Source organism: Diabrotica virgifera, chromosome 9 (assembly GCF_917563875.1).
Source record: "Diabrotica virgifera virgifera chromosome 9, PGI_DIABVI_V3a".
Classification (NCBI taxonomy): Eukaryota; Metazoa; Arthropoda; class Insecta; order Coleoptera; family Chrysomelidae; genus Diabrotica; species Diabrotica virgifera.
The window spans coordinates 63513320-63539102 of NC_065451.1; the positions used below are offsets into that span (position 1 = coordinate 63513320).

General features: G+C 32.4%; 1 protein-coding gene and 1 long non-coding RNA gene across 13 annotated transcripts in view; both read right to left on the reverse strand.

The window, feature by feature from the left end:
- The window catches only part of LOC114325175 (protein daughterless), a 551617-nt gene that overhangs the window by 357409 nt on the left and 168425 nt on the right, over positions 1–25783 (reverse strand). The gene's annotated exons all lie outside the window — the stretch shown is intronic.
- Positions 1653–3289, reverse strand: LOC126892542 (uncharacterized). Its single transcript, XR_007700898.1, has 2 exons — positions 3092–3289; positions 1653–2586 (listed from the first exon to the last, which is right to left on the reverse strand). It is a non-coding gene; the product is annotated as an uncharacterized LOC126892542 (long non-coding RNA).

Here is a 25783-nt window from a genome sequence, read left to right on the forward strand (position 1 = left end):
AACAAATTAACGTTTCTCAGAAAGTTTTTATTATATTATAATTTTAAAAGATATCTAAAATGCGCATTTCAAATATCTTGAAAATGAATGCTTTAAAACTTTTTTGCAATCATTTGCAAAAAAGTTATGAAACAGCAAAATAAACATACGATTATTACGGTGTTTATAATTTTTTTTAATTCTTTCAAAACGTAGAAGTGAGTTTAAAGTACAAGCTAATTATTTACAAAAAAATATCGATTATCAGATTAATGGTTATATTTTAATTAAAGATTATAAATATATTTTTTTGTAATTTACACGCGCGAAAGTAGAATAATACAGTACTGTAGCTAAAATTTTCACTCGGAGCGACGGTCGGCCGCGCGACGTACACTTTTAATAAATAATGTATGCGGCGTGTCAGTCGCTTCGAGTGAACATTATAGCTCCGACTCTGTATCAGGCCTACTTTTGCGCTAAAAATTACAAAAAAAGTATTTTTAATCTTTGATTAAAATATAACCATTGCACTAATTTTTGACATTTTTTGTGAGTAATTAGATTGTACCATAGACTCACTTTTAAGCTTTGAAACAATTAAAACAAATTATAAACAACGGAGAATTCGTATATTTATTTTGCTGTTTCATAACTTTTTTGCAAATGGTTGGAAATTTTTTTTAAAGCATTCATTTTCAAGACCTTGTAACGGTCACGTTACGAAATTAGCTCTTTAATTATTATTATAATTATTTTTCCTCGGTCTCCATTTAAATTCTCTAATTTCTCGTATAGGACTACTGGGGTGACGTCATACCTCGGTGATGGAACGTACTCCACCTATCGAGAATGATTCGGGTTCTGAGAGAATTTGACGTTTACCTTGGCGGAGAAACGCCTCTCGTTCTTTACTTGACTGTGAGCTGTGGTGTCGAATAGATATACCATATAGAATGGCGGATGATTTCCTCCAACTTATTTTATCACATAAGAAATTTAAGGTAAAGTAAAAAGTTACCACCAGGGATTGTCTGGAGTGAGGAGACATGTGGGTGACAACTCCTGTAGGAGTATAAATAGGAATCATTCGGTGAGATCTACTTTTTCATTTTTTTTTTTTTTTTTTTTTTTTTTTTTCGTTCTTACATATGTACATAGAATTTGAGCATCAAGTATGGCCAGTGTAACAAAATAAGAAAACTTCTGTTGGAGTGAAAGTAAAAAGAAAGATATAGGTACTCCAACAGAAGTAAGGAAAAAATAAAGAAAAGACTAGATAGTTGAATACTGAAGAAAGGGGAATTAGAAGGGATAGAAGTAAAGTGGGAAGAGACAGAGGCAAACTGAATAGAGTTGGCTAGCTATAGATGCAAGAGAGCAACTTGACACTCAAGGATGGATACGGCTCGTTTGCATGCCTGTCGAAGAACAGTAGCTCTATATAGATAGTAATGATGACTAAAAGATGAAATAATAAAATAAGAATAATGTACTGAAAATGCATGGAGATGAATAATGACTAAAAACGAACAAAATAAATAAAACTAACTAATCACGGGCGCCATGAAAATGATCTTCGATCATTTTCCCAGGTATCTTACACTGCTTTCAAATATTAAATATATTGAACCTGTAATAATGAACATAAAGGAATAATAAAATAATTGATATACAAAATAAATACATATTTATTAAAAATAACTACTAGATTTTTGACAATCTCTGAGTTACACAAAGTGTATATCATGTGACTCTAAAATGACATAAGTTATACAAAAAGTCATCTCTAAGATAACAACAATAATGTTATCTGTTACAAAATTACAGGTATTAGTACCTCTTACTTACATATAGGGTACAAAATTACATAAGTCTTCTACCAAATGGTTATAGTACGCTTGCTACGTACAACTAAAGGAAACTGACAAAGATGAAAATACTACAAATAAATAGGCCCAAGCCTCACAAAGGGAAAATACAGTAATGAATAAATAAAGTTAAATATACAATTGACTAAAGTAGAAATGAAGTTGAGATAAATACCGACGATGACCTAAATTAACCGAACAAATGGAATAAAGCGAATAACCGTAAAATATTTGGGAAACAAGCTAGTAATATTAAAAAATAAATTTACCCGAATTACATAAACCAATATCAAAGCAATAATAAAGTATTAAAAACCTAATTTTCTCTAGGCTTATTCCTGTGCACAAGAAGTTACCGTAGATACAAAGTTTGGGAACCAAATAATCTAATATACAAATATGTCAAAAAAAACCAGAGGTAACCTAAATCTGGAAAAAAAACATAGTGTATTTAACAGATAGTCTGAAATACAAAAAAAAAACCAATAGTTACTACAACACCTCACTAAATGTTCCCAAACAAGGTTGCGGTTGCATCCTAGAAAATGATGCACCAGGATGGTGCGACCCCATGACTCCTGTAGGCCCAGGTGCCAAGACGAAAATTGAGCTGGAACGCTCCCATAGCTTGTTCCCAAAAAGACGTATTCCCATGATGACTTGACTGTGGCTGTAGTGGTTTCTCTAGGTGGTCAAATAAGGTCTATGACTTCATGGTAGGGTTTCTCCCAAATGGCTAAAAAACATTCCCAGTTTTATTTCTCATTTTAAACATGAGCAAAAAGTAAAGGGAAGAAGAAATAATTGAGGAACTTTTTAGAAGCAATAGTATAGAAAAACCGACCATTAAAACTGGAACAAAAACCAATCTCAGGTAACCTTGAACTGTTTTGAGTGTGAATACATGGACAAATGACATTGAAATGATTTATTTGAGGAAATATCTGTAAAAATATATTGAATTTATAAAAATATTGGAGGTTCAATAAATTTAAAACCTACAGAGAAATGATAATTATTTCTAATATTAATTGAGAATTGCATATGTTTGGTTATGTCTAACCAAAAAATATATTAATATATAATTTTCCTTGAATGAATATTCAATAATCGAAATAATCTACATAAAATCCAAATAATGAGTTGACTAAGAAATTTAACAATGAACCTAATATCTCAAAGGTTCCATCACAAAAACCAAGACTATACATAAAAAATTACTATGAAAAAGTAGATCTCACCGAATGATTCCTATTTATACTCCAACAGGAGTTGTCACCCACATGTCTCCTCACTCCAGACAATCCCTGGTGGTAACTTTTTACTTTACGTTAAATTTCTTATGTGATAAAATAAGTTGGAGGAAATCATCCGCCATTCTATATGGTATATCTATTCGACACCACAGCTCACAGTCAAGTAAAGAACGAGAGGCGTTTCTCCACCAAGGTAAACGTCAAATTCTCTCAGAACCCGAATCATTCTCGATAGGTGGAGTACGTTCCATCACCGAGGTATGACGTCACCCCAGTAGTCCTATACGAGAAATTAGAGAATTTAAATGGAGACCGAGGAAAAATAATTATAATAATAATTAAAGAGCTAATTTCGTAACGTGACCGTTACAATCCCCTTCTACTCGGGAAAAAAATTTTATCCATAAATTTTTTTTTCTAAACTTCAAAATATTAACAACTAAATTTACAATAGTCTAACAATCCACGTTGATTCGCAAGATTACCAATAAGCATAAACTAATGTTCAAGGAGAAATAAATAAATACATGACTCAAACTCATACTAAAATGTTACTATGTTACTCTCTGCTACCAAATATTGACATAATATTGCTTAAAAGTCAAAACAGAACTAAATATTGCACTAAAGTTCATAATAATGCTAAGTGTCGAACTGGGCACCAAAACCAAAATTGAACTATCCATGGACATCAGATTTATAAAGGATATATCCAAGGACGGAACAACCAGGAAAGGTGTGAGCCAATTCGAACCATATCAAAAGTAAATGTACCAAAGTGAATAAAAAAAATCAGTAACTAAAATAAGTAAAGAATTGAACACTTAATCCAAAATTGAACTAACAATGGACACCAGATTCATAATAGTATATCCAGAGAAGAACAATCAGGAAGATTTATGGAACAACTCTCACTAATGCCAAATAATACCAATAATAAACATACCAAAGGAATCCAAAACTCAATAACCAAAATAAATGTGGAATCGGACACGTAATCCAAAGTCGGACTATCAGTGGACACCAGATCCACATAAACAGATCAGGTCTACGTACACCCACATCCGGTAATACGAACCTATCCAACCAAATACACAAAATAAATGAAGAATCGGACACTTATCCAGAATCAGACTATCAATGGACACCAGATTTATATAAGAGCATATCCAAAGAAGAACGATCAGGCAAATTTATGGACCAATTCTTACTAATACTAAATATACTAAATTATTGGATCCAATGGTAACTAATACTGAACAAAATAAATAAATTAGGTCTACATACACCCTCATCCGGTAATATGAACCTATCCAAACTAAGTAATCAAAATAAGTCAGAATAAATATTGCTAACAGACTAAGTAACAGAGATGTAACCTAACTAAATCAAAGGTAAGATAAATACCTAAAGTGTATTGACTAAAGTATTCTAGAAACTACATAACTTAATTCGTGCTGGTATTCGCGAACTATAGCATGTTGCTACAACAGATGTATGAGAATAACCAGACTCAGATAAGGTACTAATATAAGAATAAGTAAGGAAGAAGACAGAATGAATGGTGAACTTACAAGGTCTATGGCACTATGATAAATAATAGGAAGAAAAAAAAATATGTGATAAGTGATAGGAAAAAAAAATTGACGAGAACGGGCAACCAATTTTTAATTAAAACTGCAGATTCATGCGCTCTCACATACGTGGAATTATTCAGGAAATGTTCCAAAATCTAAATAACAAAACTAATGCCTAAGGAAAGAAGTGGGAATATACTCAAATGAACAACTCATTTGTCTAAACACTCCAAATACTGACTTAACGAACCTACTATGTATAGGTATAGTCAAAGCTTTGATCGATGAATACGTGCACACTAGGATATTTATCCCTCATCAGTCAAAGTTCCACATACATACTATGAAGTACGAGACATAATAAAAATTAAATAAACCTCCCTATCAATTTGTAACAAAAACTGGAATAAGTGGACTAATTACAGGAGAATGGTTAGGAACTGATGATGAATAGACATCTGCACACTCTGCCATGAGGACATAGATTACGAAACCGGATAGCAATGGCCAATTGCTGAATTTCGAACCCACGTACTCACTCACTAGCATTAACAGAGTAAGGACAGGCTAGTCCACAAGAAGAAATCAATAAAAGACTTAAGAAACCATACATACTCACATCAACATTCCAATCTAATTCCAGAATCATAGTGTGTAGGATAGAAGGATATAAATTATTATAAAGTGTTTAAGATATTGGAGACAAATGTTAATAGAGTAACCCAATAACAAATTAAAAACCACATCTTTCCAATATGGCAAATTCAATAATAAGATATAAATATGATCAAAAAAAAATTAGTAAGTAATCAAATATTCCAAATAATATAACACATAACCTGAGATAAGTAGTGCATAACATACAGTTCCATAATAATATCCATATTAAACAAGAGTACTTGTACGAGCTTACCTGTCCAAATAAGTATATAAATATATAATAATTCAACAACCCTTCTAACTTAAGGGGTTAGGTGTGCAGAAACTAAACAAAAATACAAGTGAAGTTTTTATTAATTGGATAATCCTACTGACAGGATTAGCAATTAATAACATTGACTCATAATAATAATTAAAGTCAAGTTTTTATTAATTGGATAATCCTACTGACAGGATTAGCAATTAATAATATTGACTCATAATAATAATTAAAATGCACCATACCTAATACCAAAAAAAATAAACTCATACATAAAGTACTACATAATAATTAAATTAATAAGTAATAAATAAAAGTCATCAAAACTAAGCCAAAGATGAAATCAAGCAATGTATGTAGGTACCTGCATTATCAGATGGAAAAAAAAATTAGACTAAAATTTCTAACCATACTAAAGATTGAGCTAAGCTAAAGACAAACAGAAGAAGAGATTAGCTTGAACAACACTGTTAAGGTAATCTTCTTCTGAAGATTGTTCTATAACTTAATAGAAAAATAGAATCAATGTTTCCTAACTAATAAAGAATTTATATTTAAATCTCAACCTAAAGTATCTGATTTCTATGAGCATTATATTATGGTACCCACATTGATATAATATTATTATCAACAATAATAAAACTAGAAACTGAGATGGATAATGGAACTACTTTACTATAAAATAATTATAATTGTTATGTTTAACACTACCAATTAAAGAAAATAAATTATGGATGAACATCTGTAATCATCCGAACCATGCGAATTCAACGTATCATGTATAGAAGCTAATGTTCTGGACTGATATTGCTTTGTGGTGTGTGCCTGTCTTACCAAACAACCCAAATATCAAAAATAACAAATATAAAATCTAATCTAAAGTTTGTAAGACAAATATACATATGGAGAAAATATTAGCGACACACCAACAAATCAAAATGCCAGCAAAATATATAAATAATCAAATCAATAAAGTAAATAAAATACCTAAATACTGAAAATAGTTTCTAGTTAGGTGTAAAATATAACCACACTAGAAAAAAAAATATATGCATATAGTCAATAATTAATTGTACGTGCAAACATACTACCATTGGTAGAAGGACTAAAAATCCATAATAATAGAACATAATGTCAGTCATGTATACTCATTCTAAATACACAAATAAGTTTCCAATAAAAATACAAAATTCAAACTAAAATATGAGCTGTACCACTAAAACTAAAAATGAGGTATCGAAAATAAACTAATCAAAACCAAAAGCAGTATAAGTCTACCTGTTTCGTATTAATAAAAATAAAAAGACCAAAAATAAATCAGAAATAACATGTATACAAAGATATCAAAAGTTAATAAAACAGAAAATTCCAATAAAAGAAAATTGAACTAAAAGAACTACTGTCTTAGAACCAAAAACGGTTGGCACCACGCATTGGGCAGCCAGTGTAACAAAAATAAGATGACTTCTGTTGGAGTGAAAGCAAAAAGAAAGATATACTCCAACAGAAGTAAGGAAAAACAATAAAGAAAAGAACTGGTATAAAAATGAAGAGAGAGAGAGTGGGGTGTGTGTAAAGAAAAGGATGAAGTGACTTCTACGTTGAGAAGCCGCAATAGGAAAAAATACTACTTTGCAGTTGTACTGAAGAAAGGGGAATTAGAAGGGATAGAAGTAGAAGTGGGAAGAGACAGAGGCAAACTGAATAGAGTTGGCTAGCTATAGATGCAAGAGAGCAACTTGACACTCAAGGATGGATACGGCTCGTTTGCATGCCTGTCGAAGAACAGTAGCTCTATATAGATAGTAATGATGACTAAAAGATGAAATAATAAAATAAGAATAATGTACTGAAACTGAATGGAGATGAATAATGACTAAAAACGAACAAAATAAATAAAACTAACTAATCATGGGCGCCATGAAAATGATCTTTGATCATTTTCCCAGGTATCTTACACTGCTTTCAAATATTAAATATGTCCAGTGTATGTTACAACCTATGAAATGCGCATTTTAAGTATTTTTTTTTAAATTAGAATATAATAAACAATTTCTGAGAAATGTTAATTTGTTTATAACAATTTTTTTCAAACATTTAAAGATTATGCAAAAAAATGAAAAAATTATATTTTGTCAACAAAATATTAAATAGGCATCACACCTTTATAATCTTTCTAAGTTTGATCAATGTCTCATGATTATTTTGGTTGTTATTGCGACTGTAAATTGTGAATTAACAATTGAATTGTTGCTAAAATATTCGTTTCATTTTCACCAGCTTCTGAATTTATAATCTATACCAGCGTTTCCCAACCGGTGGGTCGCGACCCAGTAGTGGGGGTCGCGACCCAGTAGTGGGTCGCGAGAGTATTTCAGGTGGGTCGCGGCGTGGCTCTTACAGTAGCTGAATAACGTACATATATATCATCATGGGTGGGGGATGGGTCGCGAATATGAAAAAACATCAGAAGGTGGGTCGCCAGATATAAAAGGTTGGGAACCACTGATCTATACCAAGAAAGCTTTTATTTCACCAAGCTATATAATTATTGATAAATAATTACTAGCCCAAAAAATTTATTTGAAAATTCGAGATTTTGTTGGGAAAACCCGCATTTTCTGAGGAAAGTTTTCGTCGGAGCAAATCGGGAAAAACATGCCTCTATGTAGAATTAAATTAGGGTGAATTTTTATTTGGGTGTTTTCGGTGTAAAGTTAAAATCTTCGGAGTTATAAAGCAATAATTGAAAAAAATACTATTTGTCGGCGCCATTTTGTTTATAAAAAAAGTAGCACACTATCTGCGGACTTTGCATACCTATATTAATAATATATAGGATCTTATAATTCGATTCCAGCAATAAAATTGCTGGTAAATAATCTTTCTTTGTACTTTACTAATTAGACCAGCGTATTATAACTATTTTTTTTTCAGAATTTAAAGATTATGCAAAAAAAGAAAAATTTATATTTTGTCGATAAAATCTTAAATAAGCATCTCATCTTTATAATCTTTATAAGTTTGATCAATGTATCATGATTATTTTGGTTATTATTGCGATCGTAAATTGTTAATTAACAATTGAATTGTTGCTCAAATATTCGTTTAATTTTTACAGGCTTCTGGAATTTCAATCTACACCAAGAAAGCTTTGGTGTCACTAAGTTATTTAATTATTGATTAATAATTACTTACCTAAAACTTTATTTAAAAATTAGAGTTTTTGTTAGGAAAACCCGCATTTTCCGAGGAAAATTTTCGTCGGAGCAAATCGTGAAAAACATATCTCTATGCAGAATTTAATTGCGGTGAATTTTTATTTGGGTGTTTTTGTTGTAAAGTTAAAATCTTTGGAGTTATAGAGCAATAATTGAAAAAAATACGATTTGTCGGCGCCATTTTGTTTATAAAAAAAGTAGCACACTATCTGCGGACTTTGCATACCTATATTATTAATATATAGGATCTTGTAATTCGATTCCAGCAATAAAATTGCTGGTAAATAACTTTTCCATGAATTTTGCTAATTAGCCCAGAGTATGGGTCTACATATTTCATACACTGTCCTTTGGTTTTTTTATAATCTATATTTTTTTCGATAAATACCCCCTTTTTGAGTTATTTGCGAAAAACTGTCCAAACATGTTTTTTTGTTGAAAAATTAACATTTCACTCGAAAATAACTTGAAAAGTATTGACTTAGTGCAAAAACTCTATAGAACAAAAGTTTCTTAGAGTTAATCAGTTTATCCTTGACCCTGGGTTCAAGTCGAATAAGAATAACTTTTCATTCAATAGGGAACATAATTTAAAATAATTTTAAACATTTAAAATATATATCAAAGAAAAAAAAGTTGTTTTTGTCTTTTGTTTGGCTCCTAAAGACGATTAAAATCTAGAGAAAATTCAAGTTATATTGTCGTGACGTGTATTGTCATTGGTCGTGACGTCATATCATTATAATATTTGAGATTCGCACCATTAATTCATTATGTTTGATATTCGTTTACTTGTAATCATTTTATGGTGTCTCAGTTTTATAAATCTTTAGATAGTTGCTGCGAACTATACAGGGAGTCCAGAAACTCTACCGACAAACGAAGACAGGAGATTCTTCAGATAATTTTAAGACAATTTAACCCAATTCACTTAGCCCGAAAATGCTTCCTAAGGGAGCTAGAGCTCTTTGAAGATGGCGTCTTGTATTTAGTTTGTCTTATTAAATACCTCCAGAACGCTTCTATTTAGAAAAACAAAAATTGGTACGCGTATTTATCCTCCAGATATAAATCTAATCCATCTATTGCGAATTTCTAGTACCGATCATAGGCGTCCGTTTTGGGTAGGGCAACGGTTATTTTATCGCATAACTTTTTTATCTTTAACTTTTATGCATTTTTGACATAGGATTATTAAATTGTGAGGTATTCTAGTACAAAAAGGTTCTCTTACTTCAAGTAGGTAGGACACACCGTTTTCTAAAAAAATTGATTTTACTATGTAATAAAACAAAAATGTGCAAGTTAATTTATCTAATCAAAATGAGTTCAATTAAAACGTTTACAGTCTATTTACGCTGGTATTATACCTACGCTCGAATATTTTTCCATTTTTTCTATTCTATTTATTATTTAATAAATTCTGTAAAGCTGTAGGCGCAGGCAAATTTTACGGTTTCAAGATACAAAACGCAATATCAGGATTTCTTTATTATTAATACAAATATGTTTACAATAACCCTGAATATGATTAAATGTTTCTACTTCTGTTCCATATTGTACCATTTAATAGATATTTCTTCACAGCCCTCTAAGTTGTGAGACAGTTAGTAAAGAGTAGTTTGAAAGTTTGATTTGCATCCAAAAGTTTTTATATCGAAATTTTCTTTCGTATAGTTGAGTATCAACATTGTAGACATACACCAGGGCATTTAGCACTAAAAACACCGGAATAAATCGATTTTTAAGGGGCTATCCTAGTGTAAAAGTACGAAATTCATATACTTTTTTGGGAATTTCTAAAATAAAAAGTACTGTACCAATTGTTTTGAAAATTTTTATCAGCATTTATTATAAAAAGAAGTACAAGTAAAACAATTTTCATAAAAAAATATTGAAAATTAAATTATTTATGCGCCATCTACTGGCATGAAAATAAAAACAGGTCCACTGCTGCAGTGATGGGGACTAATAGAGATCCTGAACCATAAAATTTCAAAGTTATTATTGAAATATAAGTTATTTTCTATATTCTATACCAGTGGTTCCCAACCTTCTAGCAACTGCGTACCACCTGATATATTTTGAAGATTTTGGCGTACCACGTACCACCAAACATCGGTTTGGGGGGGAGGGACATGGAATGGAAAGAAGTCCCCCTATTTTTTTTTAGAAAACATATTTGCTATCAGAAATATGTCCATTGGCTTGTTTTATTTTATAATATGTAATACTAGTCTCCCGTTTTATATCGCTACGCGGCTTTGGGATTATAGCAGGGTAGTCTGCTATCTCTAAGGCCTACGGTATACAAGGAAGGTAACAGGGCCAGTGCTAGGCTTCAACCGCCTATTATTACCCCTGGTTTTTACCCAAAGTACTCATTTTATTCAGGCTGAGTCGACCTGGGACCTATAGACATTTTTAAAAAGTCTAAATGTTCTCGCCGGCGCACATAGGAGTATTTGGGTAACAAAACCGGACAAAACTATAATAACTTAAATTTAATTTATTTTACCTGCCATTTCGTACATTTAGACTAATTGCTGGGTTTGGGTCAGGTAAATACTGTATATATAATGACCTGTTTAATATGCTTTGAATTTTGAACTTATTTAATTGTTTATGCAAATAATCGGATTAAGTGTTGATAGCATAATGCATTCTAGGGATTAAGTGTTACTAAGAACGAGTTACTGAAATAAGTCTAATAAGACTGTAACACAACAAATAGTCATAATTAAAGTGTATTTAGACTTTGCATACATTATAATATATTTTAAATATTTTTTTAGCTAATATTAATCGTCTTCTTCTTCGCTTTTATTTTCTTCCTGATCTGTATTATCGTCGCTATCCTCTTCATGAGATGTAGTTGGAGTAAACAAAATGGCGGAAGTAGGCGGATGATTTAACAACGTTGTTTGTTAGCCAACAAGTTTATTAGTACTACTATGCATAAATTGTAGCCCGACAAGACCCGACACATTAACAAAAACACTGCTGTTTGATAAATTTAAGTAAAAATATATACCAAAATAATTACTTTTATTATATGACTATTAAATATGAAAAATAATTAATTATTCATTTAATTGTAATTTTAAAATAGAGTACATATCTTCTTCTGCCATATTCACAAAGTTTTTCCACTAAACTTCTCTACAGAAAAACACAGTATTAAATTTAAAATTCACAGAAACTAAAAACGCCGAGATCAAAAGCAATCGATTTCGCCAAGAACTAAGTTCCAACTGACCTAGCTGAGAGGTGCACACCAGGAGGTTGATTTATACCTACCATTAGATGGGTCGGTTACTTAGGTAGTGGAAAATGAGGTTTAGTCAGGGTTTTATTTAAGTTGCCGATTTCGACTTTTGTCCGGTTTTATTAAATAAATACTCCTATGTGCGGCGTTGGGTTTCAAACCCAGGCCTACCTGCGTAGAAGTCAGACATCTACCGCCTGAGCTATCCGGGCCCGTATATTTTATCCAGAAGTCGATTAGGTATTTCTCTTTAAAACTGTCTTCTGTGAAATCGATGAATGTTTGCTGTAAATCCTGTAATTCTAACTCATTTGGTGGTGTTCCTGCAAAAGGATTTCTGATTCAGTCAAGTTTGGAATAATCTTCAGAGAAATATTTATTAAAACATTCTTGAATAGATTCCAAGTGCAGAATTATATTAGCAACCACATCTGGTATTGGATATATTTCGTTTTCGTCAAAAAATGATCATAGCGTCGGAAATGCAGAGGCATCCTTGTCCTGTATTTGAGAACATAAATGAACCAACTTTTTCTTGAAGTAGTTTACTTTCTCATTGGCTGTGAAGGGTACTGTGTTTGCTCTCTGAAGCCCCATGTTCAGCGTGTTGAGTCTGCAATTATTTTTTTTAGTTAAAAGCATTAAAACTTCTGATCTCAGTTTGAAGAAACGGGCGAAAATTTGTGCTGGGATGAAAAGACGCACTGGCATTTCTGTAGACAAAAGCCCATCGTAATCGCTTGTTTCACCCACGCGACGAGTACCATCTGAAACCTTCCCGCGTACCACCAGTGGTACGCGTACCACCGGTTGGGAACCCCTGTTCTATACCATCAACTAGGGGTTTTTTTGATCGGATAAAAAATGTCAATTTAGCGGTTTTTGAAACTTGAAATGTTTTAGCTAATTTAAAAAAAAATTTTCAACACTGCGTCATTTTTCCAAATTTTAATATTTTTCAAAAATCCTAGTTGATGGTATAGGAAATAACATATTTCAATAATCACTTTAAAATTTTAAGTTTCAGGATCACTATTAGTCCCAATCACTGCAGCAGTGGACCTATGTTTTTATTTTCACGGTGCCAGTAGATGGCGCATAAATCGTTTAATTTTCAATATTTTTTATGAAAATTGTTTTACGTATACTTATTTTTATATTAAATGCTCATGCACATTTTCCAAACAATTGGTTCCAAACTTTTTATCTTAGAAATTCCCAAAAAAAGTATATGAATTTCGTACTTTTACACTAGGATAGCTCCTTAAATACAGCAGCTAGAGACTTGCTAGTTTTTGCATTGTGTTCAGGATGATGCCAGGAAAAAAAGTCTACAATAGAAAAATGGGTGGAAATGCCTAAATAATAAATGCTTTTTAAAGTGCATAACATACATCCAAAAGTGCATAAACATGTCAAAATAAGCATATTAAGGGCCATTTTGTTACTCTGACGTTTTTAGGGTCGCTGAACACGACTATGCCATCAGAACCATCCTCCGGAGCACTTGATGCCCAGGGTCACTGCTAAGACACGTCATCTTTAGGTTCCAGGATTCATCATCATTCTCTTTGCCTTATCCCTATGCGGGGTCGGCTTCCCTAATTTTTCCATACAATTCTATCTTGGGTCATATCAATATTAATCCCCTTTACCACCATGTCCTGCCTAATCGTCTCTCACCACGTCTTCTTTGGTCTTCCTCTCCTACTCCTTCCAGGGATCTGCACTTCAGCAATTCTTCGTATTGGATGATTAACGTATCGACGTTGAACATGACCAAACCATCTCAACATATGCTCTCTCATTGTGGCATCAATTGGTGCCACACCTAGACTTCCCCTAATATACTCATTTTTAATTTTATCCTTTTTTGTCACTCCACTCGTGCATCTAAGCATTCTCATTTCCGCCACATGCATTCGTTATTCCTCTTTCTTTTGCACTGCCCAACATTCAGTTCCGTACATCATAGCCGGTCTTATGGCTAGAATTTTCCCTTCAACTTCATTGGAATTTTCCTGTCACACAGCACACCACCCGCTTCCTTCCACTTCATTCATGCAGCCCTAATTCTACTGCATGCATCTCCATATATTTCTCCATTACTCTGTAATACCGATCCCAGGTACTTAAAACTATTATTTTTTACAATCAGTTCACCATCAAAAGATACCATTTTATTTGTAGTAACTCCATCTTTAAATGAACCTGTCTTTGTCCTACTAAGTTTTAAACCTTTTTTCTCCAGAGCTTGTCTCCACTGTTCCAGTTTTTGTTCTAAGTCTCTTTCACTATTTCCTACTAACACGACATCATCATCTTACATTAAGCACCATGGAATATTACCCTGTAGTTTCGCTGTTATCTGGTCCAAAACTAATGAGAATAAATACGGACTAAGCACCGAGCCTTGGTGCAATCCTACTTTCACATGGAATTTCTCAGTCTTTCCCACACCTGTCCTAACACTAGTCGTTACTCCCTCATACATATCCCTCACAATCTTTACATATTCACCAGGGACTTCTTTCTTATTGAGTGCCCACCACAGAATCTATCGAGGAACTCTATCATATGCTTTCTCAAGATCAATGAATACCATGTGAGCGTTTGTTTCTTTACTCCTGTATTTTTCCATCAACTGCTTTATAATGAAAATTGCATCTGTTGTTGATCTGACCTGCATAAAGCCAAACTGATTCTCGGATATTTCGGTCTCTTCACGTATCCGTCTAAGAATTACTCTTTCCCATATTTTCATGGTGTGGCTAAGCAGTTTTATAGCCCTGTAGTTTGTACATTGTTGTATATCTCCCTTGTTTTTGTAGACAGGTACCAGTATACTGCTTCTCCGTTCGTCTGGCATTTGTCCAACTTCCATAATTCTATTAAATAAATCTGCCAGCCACCTTGTTCCTGTCTCTCCCAATGTTCAGGTTCTTCTTTAGGTACCAGGATTATCGGCACTAAATTAATGAACACAGATTATTTGGAGGTTCTTGGAGTTGCTTAACACGAATACGCCATCAGAACCGACCCCTGAGCACCTGGTGCCCAGTGTCACTGCAAGGGCACCAGTAACAAAATCTGCCCCTTGATACACTATTTTGACATGTTTATATACCTTTGGATGCATTTTATGCACATTAAAATGCAACTATGCATTTCCACCCATTTTTCTTTAGTAGACTTAGTTCGTGAGATCATCCTGAACACAATGGAAAAAGTTAAAAAGTCTCTAGGTGCCAGGTGGTGTATTTAAAAGTCGATTTATTTTGTGCGAAATGCGAAATTAGTCTAACACTAAATTTCAGAAAATTGTAATGATCATTACAAAATGTTTTGTAAGAGTGAGAGGTAGCTCTACTTGTATTGAAGAATTTGTCCACTTTTTCTGTTCTATTTATTTAAATTATGTAAAGCTGTAGGCGCGCACACCAATCTTATACAGTGCTCTTCAGATAAAACTATCCACCTTAAATAACTTTTGAACCGCTGATTTTTAGAAAAAACGCAAAAACACGTCAAATAATACTTGAAGGTGGAGACATTATGCCATTTAAGCTTGCCGGGAAAGGCACCCTCTCACCCCCCGTATCATCCCTTAATTTTGTTTAAATTACTACCCCATTTTTTTAATTTCATATTTGGATTCTACTCTTTGTCCTGATTTCAAAAATGTATAACACTTGATGCTTAAAGTGATTAGTTTATGAGAAAAATAAATACAAATGCAAGAAAACTGTATTGGATAAATATGATTTTTTTAACAATTTTATAACATTTAAAGTGAACATTTATTTCACTACCAAAAATTTTAACAATAATTATTCAAAAATTTTAACAATAATAATTATTTAAGCTTTCAAAAATCATTTTGAATTATTGTTAAAATTTTTGGTAGTGAAATGTTCATTCTAAATATTTGTATGTAAAAAAATTGTTAAAAAAATAATTTTTTTCAATCCAGTTTTCTTGATTTTGTATTTATTTTTCTCATAAACTAATCACTTTAAGCATCAAGTGTTATACATTTCTGAAATTAGTACAAAGAGGAGAATCCAAATCTAAAATAAAAAAGAGGGTAGTAACTTAAAAAAATAAGGGATGATACGGGGGGGTGAGCGGGTACCTTTCCCGTCAAGCTTAAATATGGCATAATGTCTCTCCCTTCAAGTATTATTTGACGCGTTTTGCTTTTTTTCTAAAAATCAGTGGTTCAAAAGTTATTTAAGGTGGATAGTTTTATCTGAAGAGCACTGTATATATTTTCAAAAAACCCTCTTACCACATAGTGGTGTAGGACAAACAGGCCACAATTTTACGGTTTCTAGATATAACACATTTTCAGCATTGCAACAATGGAAAAACATTGCAATTTTTTGCTTATAAACATTTAGAATAACTTTTTTGCTCGAATAACTTTTCATGTTCGAAAAGTTGTATTTTTCAAAAATAAAAAAAGTTGTTCTACGACAATTAGGGACGAAATTAGTAACTTTTTTAAAATTCATAGATTGTACTCGTATCTTGAAAGATCTATAACTCTCTATTCCTACAAGGTTTGAAACAGATTACATTTGAAGAAAATGGTCTATAAAGCTTCAAAATGTGAGGCTGTAATTCGTTCAGCTTGGGGTAATAGAGGGGATACTTGTAACACGTTAGCTGTCATAATGTTAAAAAAGTGGGCCATGAGTCTCCCGTTTCTGTGTTTTTGAGACAACTACGGTATCACGCGGCTGTTATCAACAACAACATGAGACACAACATTTGTGTATCACTGCAGCCAAAGTGTTCAAATTGTCGTTATAAACTACATCTTCGGTTTTTGTTGATGGATTTTGACGTTTCATTTTAATTTGCATGTACATACTCTTTTCCTACATCACGAATGTACCTTTTGTTAATAAATGTAATGTTGAAGGATATTCTTAGAACGATTTTTAATGAAATCACCTATCAATAGATCACTTATCTAATCACTTGAATTTGCAATAAATTGTTGTAAATAATTGATAAAATTAAAATTGTTCATAATATTTTAATACGATATTATTTACCTACAACTATAAATATTTTTATCAAAAAATATGTTTTTTAAATAAACAAGTAAGACGAGTTTTATCTGAGTGTAAACCTTTCATATAGACGATTTTTGTTCAAGTAGGGATCCTGTGGGAGCCTTTATCATTGAATTCGTACTTATTCTAATTATTTTGAGAAGTTACGTACGTTTTTAATATTGTGAGAATGTTATGTGTCATTATTTTTGTAAAAATTATAGGATGAATCTAAAAAGCTTTAAACAGTTTAACAGATTGTGGCTCCTATTTATTAATTGTGGAGTATTAATTATTGATTTAATTTAGGGTTTAAATAATCATTTTTCTATTCATATCAATTATGATGTCACTACCTGTATCATAATGAACTTCATTATGATACAGATTTTCATTAAGATACAGATTTTTAACCAATAGAATCGCGATATGGCAGTCGCGATAAAGGTGGTACACGCGCAGTGACCAATGGCGGGTCAAATACATACTCTTTGACAGTTCTCAATATGTAAACAAACCGTCAAACTGACAAACTACTGAATTTATTTGTGTTACAAAATTAATAAATTTGAATATATTTTTTGTTGCGAATGATCATAGAAAAAATAGTGTATACAACTTGTATTTAATTATCATTATGAAGCTCGTACTCTATACGAAACTCGCCGCATACGACTCGTTTCGTAACCCTCATACTCGCTTCATAATGACCATCATTAAATGCTCGTTGCATAATATACTATTATTTTGTTTTAATAGATGACCGTAATCTATTTAGTAATAAGTTAATTGATGTCATTATGTGGCCTTATATTTTTAGAGTATTGAATAAATACGTTTATCTACTCTATGTCACATTATGTAGAAGTTTTTAGTTTGTGAAAACTGTCATTATAGATAGCAGTGCGTGAAGGGTTTAAAGTGTGCGTGAAGTAACAATGTATTTTAAATGGGATTTACTTTCTCGCACACTTTCAATGGGTGTTTTGGCACACTTTCATATAATCAAATATCCTTATCATTCGCGTTGTCATGGTGATGACAATATGAGCAATGACTTTTTCGCACACTTTCAATGGGTTTTTTGGCACACTTTCATATAATCAAATATCCTTAACTTTCACGTTGTCATGGTGATGACAATATCAGCAATGACTTACAACAAAATTTTTGACAGGTTTGTGGTTTGAAAGTAGTTAGGATTTTTAAATGTCAAAGTTCTAAAAATTGTAGAATAGAAATAAATTCCAGTGACGAAGAGTTACAGTTTTTTTATTTGTTTATCGTAGATAGCCGCCCAGAATGGGCGGCTGAACAAGAGGCCCTCCAAATGGGGGTTATGGCGTTCAGGATTAAACAACCGAACACATGTAAAAACCAAAGGAAATATGAAGAAAAAATGGCAAAATGAAAAGTCGCGGAAAATATCCCCGGGTGGTAACCCACACCTCTCTAAAAGGGAGCCCCAACGGATACGGGGGGGGGGGGCAATTTTGCTATAGATCTTCAGAGTCCAGTTGAAAACGTCAGCAAGGCAAAACAAAAGAAGAAACAGAGACGAATCAAGATGGGAACATGGAATATTCAAGGATGGAACACAAAATACAGGGAACTCTTAATTGACATCAGAAAGATGAATGTCGACATATTAACTATAAGTGAAACTAAAATGGCATAGAGGAAATCGGAGATATAATACACATATGGAGTGGAGTTGATAAAGATAAAAGAGCGAAAGCAGGAGTAGGAATTCTTATTAAGAAAAAGTATAAAAGGAACATCAAATCGTGGGAGCCCATAAATGAAAGAATTATAAAAGTCCATATGACCTTATTCGGTAGAGATATAGTGGTATTAGGAGTATATGGTCCAACAGATGACAGTAACATCAAGGAAAAGGAAAACTTCATGGATACGCTACAAGGTGAAATCATAAAGGTCAAAAAAAGGCAAGAAATAATCATCGCAGGAGATCTGAATGGCAGAGTTGGGAAAAAAGAAAATGACCAAACAATTGGCAGATTTGGAGAAGACGTTGGAAACGACAATGGAGAAAGACTTACAGAACTATGTGAGATGAACGGCCTCAGAATCACCAACGGCTTTTTTGAACATAAAGACATTCACAAGTACACATGGACTCAAGAAACAAGAAACCTTAAGTCGATAATAGATTACGTCATACTGAAGAAAGAAACCACAATGCGAATAAGAGACGTAAGAGTACAAAGAGGAGCAGAATGCGGCAGCGACCATAGACTACTGATAGCAAGATTAGAACTACCATGGGTACACCAAAGTGCACAGAGTAACCAAGAACCACATAAAGAATTACCAACAGAAAAAAGACTGAAGATACACTTACTTCAGGACGACTCCATAAGAAACTTGTACCAAAGAAGATTAGATCAGAAGCTAGTGGAATTTCGTTTTGAGGAGAATATCAACAGTACATACGAACACATAAGAGAAAGCATAATACAAGCAGGTCTGGAAGCGCTAGGAGAAATAGAAAATACAAGAGATAAAAATTACAAATGGGAATTCCACGAAGACACCTTAGAGAAAATAAAAGAAAAAAAAACTATACCATAAATACCTAAGCACAAAAGATCCACAAGACCTCCGTAAATATAGAGATAAGAACAGAGAAGTTAGGGCTATTACAACGAAAGAAAAAAATGAACAATGGGAAAGGTCATGTAGAAGTATAGAACAGAATATGGGAGGAACAAGAAGTTCAGAAGCCTGGAAAATTGTGAAATCATTACGAACTAACAGGAAAGAGAAAACTTTTATACAATACATACCAGACGACGAGTGGGAGAACCACTATAAAAATCTACTGATAGAGCAAAGACCAGAATTCAGCATCGATGGAGACGAACAAAAAATAATGACCACAGAGGAAGAAAAAATAGTCATAACAGACAAAGAGATGAAACAAGCAATAAATTCCATGAAGAACAATAAAGCTGGAGGACCAGGAGGAATTGTGGCGGAACTAATCAAATACGGAACACAGAAATTAAGAAGAATGATATGCCGAATCATGGAAAGAGCAATAAATGGAGAGGACATCCCTAAAAAATGGCAGGAAGCCTACATAACATCGATATACAAAAAAGGTAACAGAAAAGATTGCGAAAATTACAGGGGAATAAGCGTCATCGCTACAATGGGAAGACTGTATGGCAGGATCCTCAGGAACAAAATAGAGAAAAATATAGAAGGTAAAATCGGAGAAGAACAAGCAGGTTTCACAGCAGGGAAATCATGTCTAGATCATATCCATACAATACAACAGACAATAGAGAAAAAAAGAGCTAAGAACAAAGATGTACACATGGCGTTTATAGACCTTAGGAAGGCATACGACACCGTGCCAAGGAAGGAACTGTACAAAGCAATGACTAAAATAGGGATACCACCTAACCTAACACAAGCAATAAAAAACATGTACAGTGGAAATGAAGTAAATATAAAAATCGGAAACAAGGTAGTTGCTAACTTCAAAACAACAAAAGGATTACTACAGGGATGCCCAACGTCACCGACTCTATTTAAAATATTTTTAGAACACGCACTAACAACTTGGAAGACAAAGTGTAGAGGTATGGGAATACCGATAAGGGACGATTATCTCTACACATTGTGTTTCGCAGACGATCAGGTGGTGATGGCTCAAGATGAAGAGGATATCAGTTACATGGTAAGAAAACTAAAAGAGGAATACAAAAAGGTGGGCCTGGAAATAAATATGAAGAAAACGGAATACTTAGTAATATCGGAAGAAGACGTAAAAAACTTAGAAGTAGAAGAACAAGTTGAAATAAAAGGAACGAAGAATTTTAAATATTTGGGCTTTATAATGTCGAAAAGCGGAACAACAGAAGCAGAAATAAAAAGTAGATTGGGACAAACAAGATCTTGCATCAGACAACTCCATAATGTAATCTGGAATAAAAACATCAAGGGAAAAACAAAAAGAATGATATACCAGACAATATTAAGAAGCATCATGACATATGCCGCAGAAATTTGGGTCATAAACAAAAAAACCCAAAAAAGCATTCTGGCAACCGAAATGGAATACTGGAGAAGATGCTGTGGTCTCACCAGAAGAGACAGAATAACAAATGAGGAGATAAGGAGAAGAATGCAAGTGGAAAAAGATGCCCTGCAATATATAGACGAGAGAAGACTGAAATGGTACGGCCACGTACGCAGAGCAGAAAACACTTGGATAAACAAGGTTGCAGAATGGAGCCCAAGAGGAACGAGAAGAAGAGGACGACCTAGAAGATCTTGGAAAAATGAAGTCGACGAAGCCATGTCAAAGAAAGGATTGGAAGACGGAGACTGGGAAGATCGAAAAAAATGGAAGTCCTGGCTGACGGAAGGGAAACGGCATTAGCTGTAGACAACCCTTTATATATATATATATATATATATATATATATATATATATATATATAGATAAAATATTGTATGAAACTGTGCGTGAAGTACTTTTTGCGAACTTACGCGATGTATAGCACTCGCTCCGTTGTCGCTCGTGCTCTAAAAATCGAGTGCGTTCGCAAAAAACATACTTCACGAACTGTTTCATAAATAACTATTTTAACTTTATTATTATTTTTTGAGTAAACACTTTAAAAAAGTTGCAATGAGTTTTCCCCAAAAAGTGCTTCATTTTTCGTTATTTCACGTTGAAATATTCGCTTTGAAATTTGACGAATATGAATCTATTTTTCATTAGCTACAAATTTGCTTCTACTGGATCACAGTTGAAAACCTGGGGCTATCGTTGGGTTTTAATTTGAGTATTTTATAAATACTAGAATATTCCACAAGATGATGTGAACTTTGAGAAAAAAAACAAAGATTAATTCGTACATCCGGTATACAATGACAGTTTACCTGTCTAGCAACAATATTATTAGAGCGACATTGCTAATGAATAAGGCTATAACATGGTAAAAAGATAACTTAAATCGGTTTAGGAAATTCGAGACATCAAAAATGACCAAATTGTTAAGTGGATCGATTTTTTCGATGGAAACTTATTTAGCTGCCTGAGTAATGGTCTGTTTTCGATATTAAATTTGTAACAAAAATTCACCACTTTCAATTTCTTTTAATAGCCGACAGATAAAAGTTTTACGTTCTAAAATAACTACACAACGTAGTGTTATCCAATGAAGTTAATTCGGGAATTAAATATATGTATTTACTACATTGTTTATCGAAGCAATTAAAATATTATCGCATTTGAAACGGAGATAACAACTGTTCGGTCAATTTTTTTTCATATTGATGCTGTGTAATAATCTGAAAATAATTTAATTGGTCCAATTTTCGATTGGGGTCGAAGTGATCGTAAGCTCCGTTTTTATCTGCAGGAAACAAGTTATACAACTACTCCTGATATTACAGGTTGACTGACAACATATTGTTGATATGTACAATTTATACATAAAAAAGAATGTTGTGTACTTTGTACGCACGAAAGAAGTACCCGTGTTGAGCTGCCCCCCACTTGCAAAAATTAAAAAACAAATAGTCCTGATTTATGAGCTATTTATGAGCTTTCATATTCCGCAAGCTAAAAATAGCGGGGGGGCTGAGTCTACTTAAAAATAGGAATATTGAATCGGTTTTGTAGCAGAATTACGAGCTATTTATGAGCTCTTGAAATTATATAGTTTCGATTTTTGAGCTCATCCCCTTCACCCCCAAACAACCCTTTAATTGATTTAACTTAAGAGAAAAATGCTGAGAAAACTTAAAATATATCGTATTGCGGATATAATTCCTATAGCTTATATACTCTAAGAATAAACTATTAAATCACGTGCATTTCGATTATTGAGCTACAACCCCTCCGCAAGAAAACCACCCTATCTTCCCGGCTTAAGAGAAAGTTGTACTTAAAATGCATTAAATTAATTATTTGGCGACTACATATCATTTAATAATTTATAAGCTCCCAAATTACGCTCATTTAGATCAGTAACTTGCAATTTATTTTGTATAGTGCAGTCACTGAAGGTAAAAATCAACGATTACCTTCAATTTCGGTGAACCTTCATCGATTTTCACGAAAATTGGTCAGTGGTTAGAGGATACCTCAAGAAACAAAGGTGACATGGTACCACCTTGCGCCTTTACCCTTCTCGGGGGTGAAAATTATTTTATAAAAAATAACTGCACAAATCTATGAAAGAACAAATTATAAGCAAAATTTATTATATAAAGTTATTAAAATAATTCAATACTTTTTAAGTTATTAAACATCAAAAATTTTAATTATTCGTGAAAAAATGCATGTTTTGAAGCGGTTTTTCGTAAATCACTGAAAAACTGTAAGTTTTTACAAAAAAGTTAATAGTAGTTTAATTCGTATAGCTTATATTCTAAGAATAAACTCTTAAATCACGCCCCTTTCGATTATTGAGCTACAACCCCTTCGCAAGAAAACCATCGCATATTCCCGGCTTAAGAGAGAGAGTTGTACTTAAAATAATTTAAATTAATTATTTGGCGACTAGATATCGTTTAATAATTTATGAGCTCGCAAAATATACGCATCTCAATTATTGAATTGCCATTTTCTTTCTATAGTGCAGTCACTGAAGGTAAAAATCTACTATGACTTTCGATTTCGGTAAATCTCCATTCATTTTCACGAAAATTGGTGAGCGGATAGAGGATACGTCAAGAAAACAAATTAACAATAACAACTTAGCCGGGGGTATGTCACCCCTTCTCGGGGGGTGAAAATTGCTTTATTAAAAATAACCCCACAAATCAAGAGAGGGACAAATTCTAATGTTGTTCTGAAGCTATTTCCTTGTGGCATTTTTATGATTAACTATTTAGTGGGAAATAAGCCACAATTAAATTGAAAAATTAATTTTATTATCGTTTCGAAGCCCAAATCGGGTTTCGTTGTCAAAATACAAAATACTACTAAAATAAACAAAAATGTTGTTGTTAAGTAAAAAAATTCTTCTAATAATTTATTTAATCTGACTCATTTATATTGGCAATTGAGACGTATATTATACATTTTAAAGTAGAAGACTTTAAAATGATATCGCCAATATTTATGAGTTGCGTTCCTGGGACGACTTTACTAAAAGTTCATTCGATTACATGAAATCAATCCCAACTCAAGAATATCCGTCACATAAAAATAATTTAAGGACAAATTCTAAGCAAAATTTGTTATATAATGTTAATAAAATAAATCAATACTTTTTGAGTTATTAAAGATCAAATATTTTAATTTTTGTGAAAGAAAATGCATGCTTCAAAGCGATTTTTCATAAGTAACATAAAAACTGTAAGTTTTTTACAAAAAAGTTTTCATCACTAAAATTGAAGCCAATAAAAAATATAATAAATTGCTGACTTGAAAAACCCTTTAATGTAAATTTAAAGTAAGTTATAGGTAATTAAATGTATAGTTTTTTCTGCGACTATTCAAATCTAAGGATTCAAGCTTAAATAACGGGAAAGATATGCATTTTATAACACTTACTAAATACTTGTCAAAGTACTTAGAAATACCTATCAAATGAGCTCCAGAAAAAGTTGATAGCATCAAAATTTATACTCCAAAAATTTTTTCAAAAAAAATGAATTTTTTTTAATCACTCTGTTAATTTTTATGATATCAGGCACATCCAACTATTTAAAAGGTAATTTCAAGAGCTATAAAACAGTATTACATTTAGGCCCGATACTTTATGTCTCGATTAACAGCCGGTTAGTTCACCGGGGTTTAATCGTGACCTCTTTAGGGTCTCTTGCGTTGTAATAAATGCAATTATAAGTATTATTATTATTCTTATTTATAATCATAATAATACTTGTAATTGCATTTATTACAACGCAAGAGACCCTAAAGAGGTCCCGATTAAACTCCGGTTAACTAACCGGCTGTCAACCGAGACATCTTTTAAATACTTTATTTTTTAGGATAATAGGTTAAAGGGCTCCAGTTACATTGTTCTCGTAGTAAAATTTAGGCTTAAACGTTTCTATCTTCGTTATTTTGATTCATACATAAATCAAAAGACAAGTAAAATCTTTGCTAATAAAAAAAACTCAAATTTCGTTATCTATCATTTTTTACGTCAATCGTGTATTGTTGGAGTTATTATTTTAAATATGATCTAAAATAATCTATATTTGAAACATTAAATGTTTTACAGTTTGATAGCTATATACTTTATAAGTATAAATTTTGATGCTATCAACTTTTTCTGGAGCTCATATTGATAGGTATTTCTAAGTACTTTGACAAGTATTTAGTACCTAACTGTTATAAAATGCATCTCTTTCCCGTTATTTAAGCTTGAATCCTTAGATTTGAACAATCGCAGAAAAAAATATACATTTAATTACCAATAACTTACTTTAAATTAACATTAAAAAGTTTTTCAAGTAATCAATTTATTATATTTTTTATTAGGTTCAATTTTAGTGATGAAAACTTTTTTGTAAAAACTTACAGTTGTTGAGTTATTTATGAAAAATCGCTTTAAAGCATGCATTTTCTTTCACAAAAATTAAAATATTTGGTCTTTAATAACTCAAAAATTATTGATTTATT